The sequence below is a fragment of the Dysidea avara genome, chromosome 9, assembly GCF_963678975.1.
Source record: "Dysidea avara chromosome 9, odDysAvar1.4, whole genome shotgun sequence".
Lineage (NCBI taxonomy): Eukaryota > Metazoa > Porifera > Demospongiae > Dictyoceratida > Dysideidae > Dysidea > Dysidea avara.
In genome coordinates, this window is record NC_089280.1 from 3,735,915 (window position 1) to 3,745,574 (window position 9,660).

Genomic DNA, 9,660 nt, shown 5'->3' on the forward strand with positions numbered 1-9,660 from the left:
TTATTTTCTACTAACTAGATAGCTGAATTAGCTAGCTAAGGCCACACCAAGTCAAACCTTAGTTTCTGGTCACCCGCCCGCATGGAAAACTGGAACCCCAGTTTATGAGGACTATTATTAATATTACAAGCGCTTAAGTGTACGTGACCAAGGACAGTGATTTTTAAACACTGCAAAAGATCGAGATACTCTAATAGAGCAGTCAGGGATTCTAATAGAGCAGTCACACTACCCTTAACTCTAATACTAGAATAGACAGATACTACTATAACGTTTTTGACTTGTCCTTGATTAGCTATATAGCTAGCTATTAGTAATGCTTCTGTTGCCAGTAAGTAATTTCAGTACAGTATGTATGTAGCATTGATCACTAGCCTAATGATCAGATATACCATAGCTTTAAACTTTCCTAACAATTCAGATGTAGTTCTCTAATGATTAGTCTAGTAACTCTTCTAGTGGATCTAAACTTGGACTTCCTTATCACTGATCACTGATATACTGACTAGAAATCCGGTAACGTTTGGTGAGCTCAAACTTCAACTTTTCCATGGTTACATAATTGCAAGTATGGTCCTAAATTAGCAAGTGCATGACATCCCTTAGTTAAAACATTAACTTAGCTTTCCCACATGATCACTGAAAAACACTAGCCTGGAGCACTCAACAACTCAACTCAAAACTTTGACAGCTACTTTACTCAAGGTTTACTGTATAGAAGGCTGGAAACGTATGCATATATAGTTAGCTAATTAAGACTTCACATTTGAAAGAGTTTCTGATGATGTGTTAATATAGCTTTGGATTATTATTAGCTAGCTAATAAATAATAATTTCCTGACATAGCTAATGAAACATTTCATTTGTAAAGCAAAAGTAGCTACATGAGCAGACCTTTCCTTAGTGTTAGCTACACATTGTTGTGCTCAGCAGTGTAGCTAGCCATCAACAATTTATCTGGTGCATTTTGTAGAAGCATAATTAACTACTTATGCTATAAGAATGTTGGTTAAGCTTGGTTGTAAACTCAATATGAAATGGGTAAATTGAGCAAAATTAATAACATTACAGTATTACTGGTGTATATGTAAGAGTCTATGATAGTCCTGAAGTCCTGATCATCCGCCCGCCCGCATCCTTTTGTTGGCTAGGGAGTGACCAGAAACTAAGGTATGACTTGGAGTGGCCTTATATGCTATGCCCCTGAGTATTCGACTTTAGGGCACACGTCTAGTAGGTTGCCCCGAGCATTCGACTTTAGGAACGCGTCTAGTAGGTTGCCCCAAACATTCGAGCATTCGACTTTCAATCTCGTTATGTACAGACTTGCTCAACCACAAAATTGCGTAATACCGGAAACAAAATAATATCACGTGACGATTGTGGTAATGCGAGAGACCTTTTATCGATAAGGCGATTCTAATGGATTCAGGAGTCATAAAGGAGTTCACCCTCAGGCTCAAGCTTACTGTTTCAGTTTTCGTATTCCAGCATATGTGTTGTACTTTGGCCGCTACTGAAGGTTGCCACACGTGGTGCTGATGACCGGTGAGCTCTTGAAGGTACAACTAGTGTTCTGTGGTCAAACAGTCTTTATACCCTTTTCACCTGTTCAGCCTATCATGTTAAAATTGCACCCAGAAATAGTGCAATGTTATGGGTGTAACATGACCAAATTTCAGCTTATTCACAAGTCAAGTTAGGCCAGGCAAACTTAATTGTTTTGCATCCCCACCTGCATCCCTTTTTACCCACTGCCTCTAATTTCATTATTGCTGTTATCAATCACAAGCAACACTGTTTCCTCTTCTAGTTGAATGATAACCAGTTGCAATTACACCAGGTGTGTGTACATACTTCCAAGTAAGCTGGGCTAATACTGAGCAAAGACAAGTGTGAATTCAACAAGTCAAAAATTAAATTTCTAGGCCAACCGGTTTATAATGTACATCCTGATCCTACAAAATACGTGCTATTAGAGACACGAAAGCAAGCACCAACTAATATTTGTCAGTTTTTAGGTATGATCAATCAATTGATGAAATTTTCATATGTACATCTGTGTGTATAATGTGTGTAGGTCTGTACTGTGTGTATAATATTGCACATTTATGGATTACCATTCAGAGTTTGGCTGGAGATGCTACAGAAGAACCTCAAAGGCTGCAAGAAGGAGATTAAGAGTCTCTCAGTGATTGAGAATGCTGTTAGTAACTGTGATGTTACTTGTTACTTAGTTACCTGATCACCTAGGTGATACATGTAGCCTTCCTCAAGGCCAACTAGGAGTACTTATGAGGAAACTATCGTAAAAGTGTCAAGCTGTTAACCTCAGCTCCAAAGCCACCATCACTGACTGACGCTGGTTGCTTCAACAATCTTGGTTGTCTACACTATCACGTGAGCAAGTAGCCAAGTACAGTTTGGCATTTTACTACTTCAGCTCTATGATGTCCTCAATGACTTCCCACCATATCAGTGGAGAACGGTAGGTGGGTGGGTGGGTGGGTGGATGTGTCCTGTGTTGTCATGTGATCTGTTGTTGTAGCAACACTGTCAGGTTGTCCATTGCCAGTACTAGGGGTAAATGGTCGTCGAGTGTTGTTATATAATCTTGGACTACAACAACTATATGTCCTTCAAGATGCTACACAGAATTATCAGAAATTATAACTACACTAAATGTTCAGTTGAGACCCGATATTTATTCAAACTTATTTTTATACCCTACTTATTTTTTATGCTAAGAAGGCTGGCTATCATTTTACAGCACAGCAAATGTCACTTGGATGGTGGCAAAACATAAGTACTAGTTCTTAAAAGGCTTTATTTGGCTAACCTTTATAGTAATAGATAGCTTGATTTGGAGTATTTCATGACCTTCTGTTCGCATGGAAATCTAAATTTTGTAGATGAGAAACAAGTAATCAAGTTTTCCTTACCTGTACAGTTCTTGTTAAATTGCTACCATGATATTTGTACATTAGCATTTTACCCTTAATAGGTTTTGCCATAGATCCTTTACACCCCCGGGATAGGAATCTCCACATACTTGCTGTACTTATGTGCTGGACTGTCCGTACCGTTAATAAATTGGTGTTGACTGGGAGGAGAAAAGTCTGATCCATTGTTCTGTAGTGAATTTCGTGTTGTTTGATACAGTATCGTGTTCTTTACTTTGAATAAGGCGGAAAGGTGATTGTGGACGCAAAAACAGTGACAAAACTCGCTGACAGACCCAAGCGGTTAAAACTTTGGCTAGCTGTAACTCTTGAATTGTTCACTCTATGAGCATCAAATTCAGTCCGTAAGTATAACTTGGGATAAGGAATCGAACCAGCAAAGTCATTAGTCCATGTCTCTGTGTTCAAATCTTGCCGCTTGAATGGTGGCGACAAATTTTGGCTAGCTCTACCCGCCTGAAACAACATCTTCTTAGCTTACAATTTGTTTTGCGTACTTATCCATCCTTTGTTAATCGAACTGAAGTAAACTCGTTGCCCGTACTGTCCACTAAACAGAGAATTATTACACTAAAGTCGAGTTGCTGATGCATCAATTCATGGATCTCTTTGTAGAAAGGTGTCGATGGAGGTGCGGATGGAAGTGTTAAAAACAGAAGATTCCAATCCCGGGGGTGTAAAGGATCTATGGTTTTGCTAATCTATCAATTAATAAATATGGGTGCCAGGTACATGTAATTGAAAATGTTGTAAGACACCCTTTTGCAGATCTAGTCACATATAACGTCAGGGTTGAGTATGTAGTAGTATATCCATCACTTAAGGCAAAGAAATAATTCTTACCCTATGACTTATAAATCCCGGATTTAGAGGGCAGTGAAAACTCACTGGAAATATTCTTTGTAAGACTTCACCACTATTTAGAATATTAACTTACTGTATTTTACCAGTTAATAGTCGCGGCTACTATAACTTTCAGCAGGCAAAACCCTGTGGCTACTATGCAAAGGCGGCTACTATGAGCTTGTGTGGCAGCAGCCTGCGGCATTTATACGGATTCACGAGTAATCATCTGTCAATACTGTCATTCATTTTAGCTTCTCTCAAAAATGATATTTCCTGGCTTAAAACAACTCTTTTGCCAGGTTTCTGCTTCAAACGTGTCTTATCAACACTTGCAACAGTATGTTCAAATACAAGCCGCGGCTCTTATCCAAGGGCGGCTCTTATGACAATAATTCTAGGCTGTGGAGCGGCTACTATCTGGGGGTGGCTATTATGCGAGCCGCAGCTATTAACCGGTCAAATACAGTACATTGTTTTAAGCTGTTACATACATTGTATCATTTACTACAACATTTTAAGAAAACCTGTTAATATCTTGGGTGATCTATTACATGCTTGGCCCTGTCCATCATCAGGTGTCCCCTATTCAAAGTTTCCATTAGTACATCACTTGTGGCATCTGTGGCATCTAATGCAGGTTTAGACTAGCAATTTGATGTTATTATGAAGTATGTTCCTCTCCATATTAGGTGTTTACGGCAAGCAGGTACTCTTCCACTGGAGTCGATACTACTGAGGTAATAATCCTGTTAGTATAATGGCATCATCTGTTTGGAACGAGAAGGTACAAACACAGGACTGGGCTACTGGAGTGGAGTACTGGACTGGGATTTTTTTTTCATAATTCATTTTTCAACACTTTTTGTTAAGCACATTGGCTATTACACCTTCTTCAACACAATTGCCATCTTGTTTTCATTGGCATGTCCCAAAACAGTGGTGTATGGTATGGGCAAAATATTACATAGTATTTCTTAGAAATGCCTAATGTGCAAACATACAATGATGCTAAGCCAATTAATGCGTACATAAACACAGTAGTTGACTAGTGGCTGTAGTAGTGGTACATCACACAGTACACATTATTCCAACTTGCTACTATACTGCACAATGCAGCAGCTACCATGTACGGATGCAATTAGATTATAATGCGTAGCTAGATCATTTCATCCAAGCTCCTGAAAATATTTATCTTTGTGTAAATGCACTTAATCTAGAATATCTCATTTTTGTATGGTTTACATTAGGGAAATAAAATGGGAATTAAAATGTTTGCTATCAATGTACACATTCAACTTTATAAAGCAAGTCATGTTTTGCTATGTAAGTGGTCTATAGGGTGCATTGTTGTGGTACATAGGCATTTCCGAGGAATACGTTTTCATTAACACAACAACTAACAGCACATTCCTGTACCCTGACAATAATATTAAAGATAAAAAGTGAATCACCAGTCCAGTGAAATTAAAAACCAAAAATCACCAGTCCAATAGTCCATTCCAGTGATCCAGTCCACTGTTTGTATTTCCCAAGTGGCATGCTAACAGCTGGCCTGTGTGTGGGTGTGCAGTTGGCTGTAGGTTTACGTGAAGTTGGTTTGGGAAAATTGTTTATGGATGTGTGTCTGTCCACACTCACTTGAGCAAAATATTTTGAAACTGAAAGAGTGACGGAAGGCACTGGATGGTTAGCAATATATTTAAGTATGGCCGATCAATTTTATTCACTATGAACACCAGGAGCTTTAAAAAGTTTATGGTGATGTATAAGACTACCAAGAGTGTTTTAGCCTGTATAATAAATGATTGTGTGAAGTACGTAACACAGATATTCAAGTAATTTTTTGTTTTGGGTTGCCTTACTAGTTGGTGTATTTAGCCATTTCAGCCAGTATACCAAGTGAAAATATGATATCATTAAATGAAAATGGCTGTTGTTAGAGTTCTGGAACTGCCAAGCGGATCCCAAAGATGTAACAACATACTTGTTTAGGCCACCATGTTTTAGCAAGCAGGAGTTATATCAGGTCCTTACTATACTACACCTTACATGTGCAAAAGATGTTGAAAAACCTGCTGGTGAACGAAGACCCATTGCCACATATGCATTTCAAATTACTATTTTCAAAGTCAATGAAATATCCATGCCATTTCATACAATCATTCATTAAGGGCCAACGCATCAATCAATAACTCTGCAATACTATTATTTACTCTTGGTGTTATATTCCGGTATAATCACCCACCCTTTTGATTATTTCTTACCATTTATTCTGTGTATAGATGTGTGAACACAATGCAACCATCAAACACATTCCATCCACTCATTCTTAATAATGATCACCCACAGGGTAACAGAGTTACTACCTCAAATTGATTACACTAGTACAGTATGGTGAGGTTCCTGCACACGAAACACCATATGTCATACACTAGATATGGAGGTTGAGGACGGATGTTATGGAGCAGTGAAGACTGATGAGAACATGTTAGCTACTGACACTTGGATTGGCTGGCTAGCTTTTACTCTAATGTGACTAAATACATGTACGTAAACATTGTTCATGTTTGTATGGTGATGTCTCATCCATAGTTGCATGGTGTACACAGCATAGGAAGACACATCTGTTTCTATTCTGTTTAGTGTTGCACAGATAACCGGATCGGTTATCAGAAAAACCATAATTATATTGGCTGTGCTTTTGTATGTATAACGGTATCGGATCGGCGCCATGATGAAAAAAGCAGCATATACAGATGTGTGTGTTTATTTAGAATATATGCTCATATGCATGATGTTTACAAATGCATTAAGTTGCATTTTCAATATTGCTTTTACTGCTTCCATGTACTGTCAGTTGTTGTTGTAGCAATGCTACCACTGTAAACAAGCTAAATTTGTCCTTCACAATCAAACTTAAAATAAGAATTGCTGCAAAATAGACATGCTGTGCCATATCAGATTGGCTACAATTATCGGCTTGAAAATATTATCCAGTATCGGTTATCGGTGAAATCTCATATCAGTACAACACTACTTCTGTTTCTACTGGTCAAGGGATGAGCTACGATGACATGCTAATGATTGTAACACACAGGTACAATGTATCTGACCTGTCACAGCACCCATCAGACTCGTACATTTCTGACAAGTACAGTGTAAACTATTTTTCCCTTCCTCATCTCGAAATACTTGTGTTGCAGCTCTAGTATCAAGACAATGACCAGTACAAGCACGTTATTAATATGGTGCTGTCTGACATGAGGTACACCTTAGACTTGAGGTCACAAAGTACACCTAGCTTTGTTTAGGACCTACCTGACATGGTCACTAAAATGAGGTAGTCTTATTAATGAGGTCATGAAGTACACCTGGCTTTGTTTAGGACCTACTGGTCACTATAATGAGGTGGTCTTATTAATGAGGTCATGAAGTACACCTAGCTTTGTTTAGGACCTACTTGACATGGTCACTATACTGAGGTCATGAAGTACACCATAGTTATGCTTGGGACCTACTTGATGTGGTCACTATAATGAGGTGGTCTTGTTAATGAGGTCATGAAGTACACCTTAGCTATGTTTTGGACCTACTTGACATGGTCAATATAATGAAGTGGTCTTATTAATGAGATCATGAAGTACACCTTAACTATGTTAGGGAGACCTACCGTATAGCCTAAATATTTCAAGGGGGAAATTTTTCGCTGTTTTGGGGGTTGCCAGCAAAATTTTCAACCTTGAAATATTTAGACCTCCATATAGTCCAATACATTTGGGAAGCGTTTGCAAATTTGTGAAAATTTTATTTTTAGCAACATTGCTCAACCTCGAAATATTTGCCCCTCAATTGGCCTCAAAATGTTTAGGCTATACGGTACTGACATGGTCACTATAATGAGGTGTTCTTATTACTGAGGTCATGAAATACATCTACACTATAGCTATGTGTGAGATGTATTTAACATGGCTGGGGTTCTAAATGGCCACGAATAGTGATTGATTAGTGAAGGGTTCAACTTCCCAAGGTTTTTACCTTCTAATCATTTAATTCTTGCTAATTCTTTCCATTCAATGTATCATCCATGGAGCTCCACATTTTAGCACCCACCCTACCTTTACTATAATCCTCACTGCAACAAAGGAACAAGCAACTGATCCTTACGCTTTGACTAACCAACATTAACAATAATCAGTTCTACTCTATGTAATGAATACCACATTGAATGATTTACTGTCTGTCCTAGACTTCATGCTCCATGTATTGATCAGTCTAATAATTAAGTACATGCCCGCACACTGTATATACAACCTACTTTAAGATCTGCAAGCATTAACCAAACTGGTGCCAGCAATTAAAATGCTCTGTTGACAGTCAGCTTGGATACTACAAGCAGCCCATGATGAGTTGTGGTACAGTTATCTACCATTGGCATCACTGCGGCGATTGAGGCAAACGGCACAAGACTACGACACAGTACACAAGTGCTCCATCTTACAATCAACTGCTAGCATCTCCCACCAGGCCTACACATGCCAGTAATGATCTCACCAATGTCACCATTGGCCTTCACAAGGGCCCCTGATACACAACACCACTGTAATGTGACTGGTACACTTCACAAGGCCACTGATATACAATCAAAATAGACAGTCCTTCTTATGAAGAAATAAATTATTCCAAATTTAATCTAAATGAAAAGTGGCTTATAAGGCCACATAAACTTTCTCATCCTGTACTCAAAATAGCAGTGCAGGAGGGCAGATTTTTATTGCTTTTTTACTAACTAGATAGTTTACTTAGCTAGCTAAAATGACTCAAAATGTAATTTTCTTAGACTTCTCTAGCAAGGTACTAACTATAAAAGGTGCTAATTGGCATCCCTTAGCCACCAGTGGTACAAAATATCCTTGATGAGGTAAGTAAAACAGCGATGCAGATGGGGATGAGAAACTAATATGTGGCCTAATGAATCGATGTTTGAACATTCACTACCCTGACCACACAATCCGTTTGTGTGTGTGTGTGGCGGATGGGTGACATATCAGTTTATGTATACTAGAAGCTTGAAATTATAATCCTATTGGTATACGTACAACCTGCAGCTGTCAATAGGAATAATTCCTACCATATGACTTATCAATCTCTGCACTTAGAATATTTGTTTTAAATTACTGAACACCCTGATAAGTGCATAAAAGATTAGCTGGTTAAACTGTTCCAGTGATCATGCCTAAGTGTAATGATAAATGTGTGCATATACAATGTTAAGAGAAAAGACCATCATGATAATGATGAATGTGTACAACAAAAAAGAGACAAGTATGTGAATCCTCAGACTAACATGCGACCACAGATCTGATCTACACAGTAGTCAGTTGTGGGCATGGCAAGGAAAGAAAAAGTGTAACTACATGCATACGTACATACAACAAGAAAAAGCCCTATGTTATTATCTGCTTTACCAGTTTAATAGGCACTGAATACACTGATAGAACACTAGTTGCCTACTTCCTTATTGTAGAATACCGGTCATCAGCACCACGTGTGCCAACCTTCCACAGTACAACACATATGCTGGAACACGAAGAAACGGTAAGCTTGAGCCTGAGGGTGGAGTGAACTCCTTAATGACTCCATTAGAACCGCCTTATCGATAAAAGTCCGCTCTCGCATTACCGGTGTTACAATCGTCACGTGATACTACTTTTTCCGGTATTACGTAATTTTGTGGTTGAGCAAGTCTGTACATAACGAGATTGTTCAACTTTAGGGAACGCGTCTAGTAGGTTGCCCCTAACATTCAACTTTAGGGGACGCGAAAAGTAGTTCTAGGGTTAGGGTCGGGTTC

General features: G+C 38.7%; 1 long non-coding RNA gene across 4 annotated transcripts; it reads left to right on the forward strand.

The window, feature by feature from the left end:
* Window positions 1–1,352: 1,352 nt before the first annotated feature.
* LOC136265438 (uncharacterized) lies at window positions 1,353–6,515 on the forward strand. Of its 4 annotated transcripts, none has more exons than XR_010705510.1 (5): window positions 1,353–1,562; window positions 1,814–2,206; window positions 2,254–2,492; window positions 4,499–4,546; window positions 6,159–6,515. It is a non-coding gene; the product is annotated as an uncharacterized lncRNA (long non-coding RNA). The 4 variants fall into 4 exon arrangements; XR_010705509.1 differs by having other exon boundaries at window positions 1,358–1,548; window positions 2,254–2,488; XR_010705508.1 differs by having other exon boundaries at window positions 1,360–1,562; window positions 2,254–2,488.
* The last annotated feature ends 3,145 nt before the right edge of the window (window positions 6,516–9,660 follow it).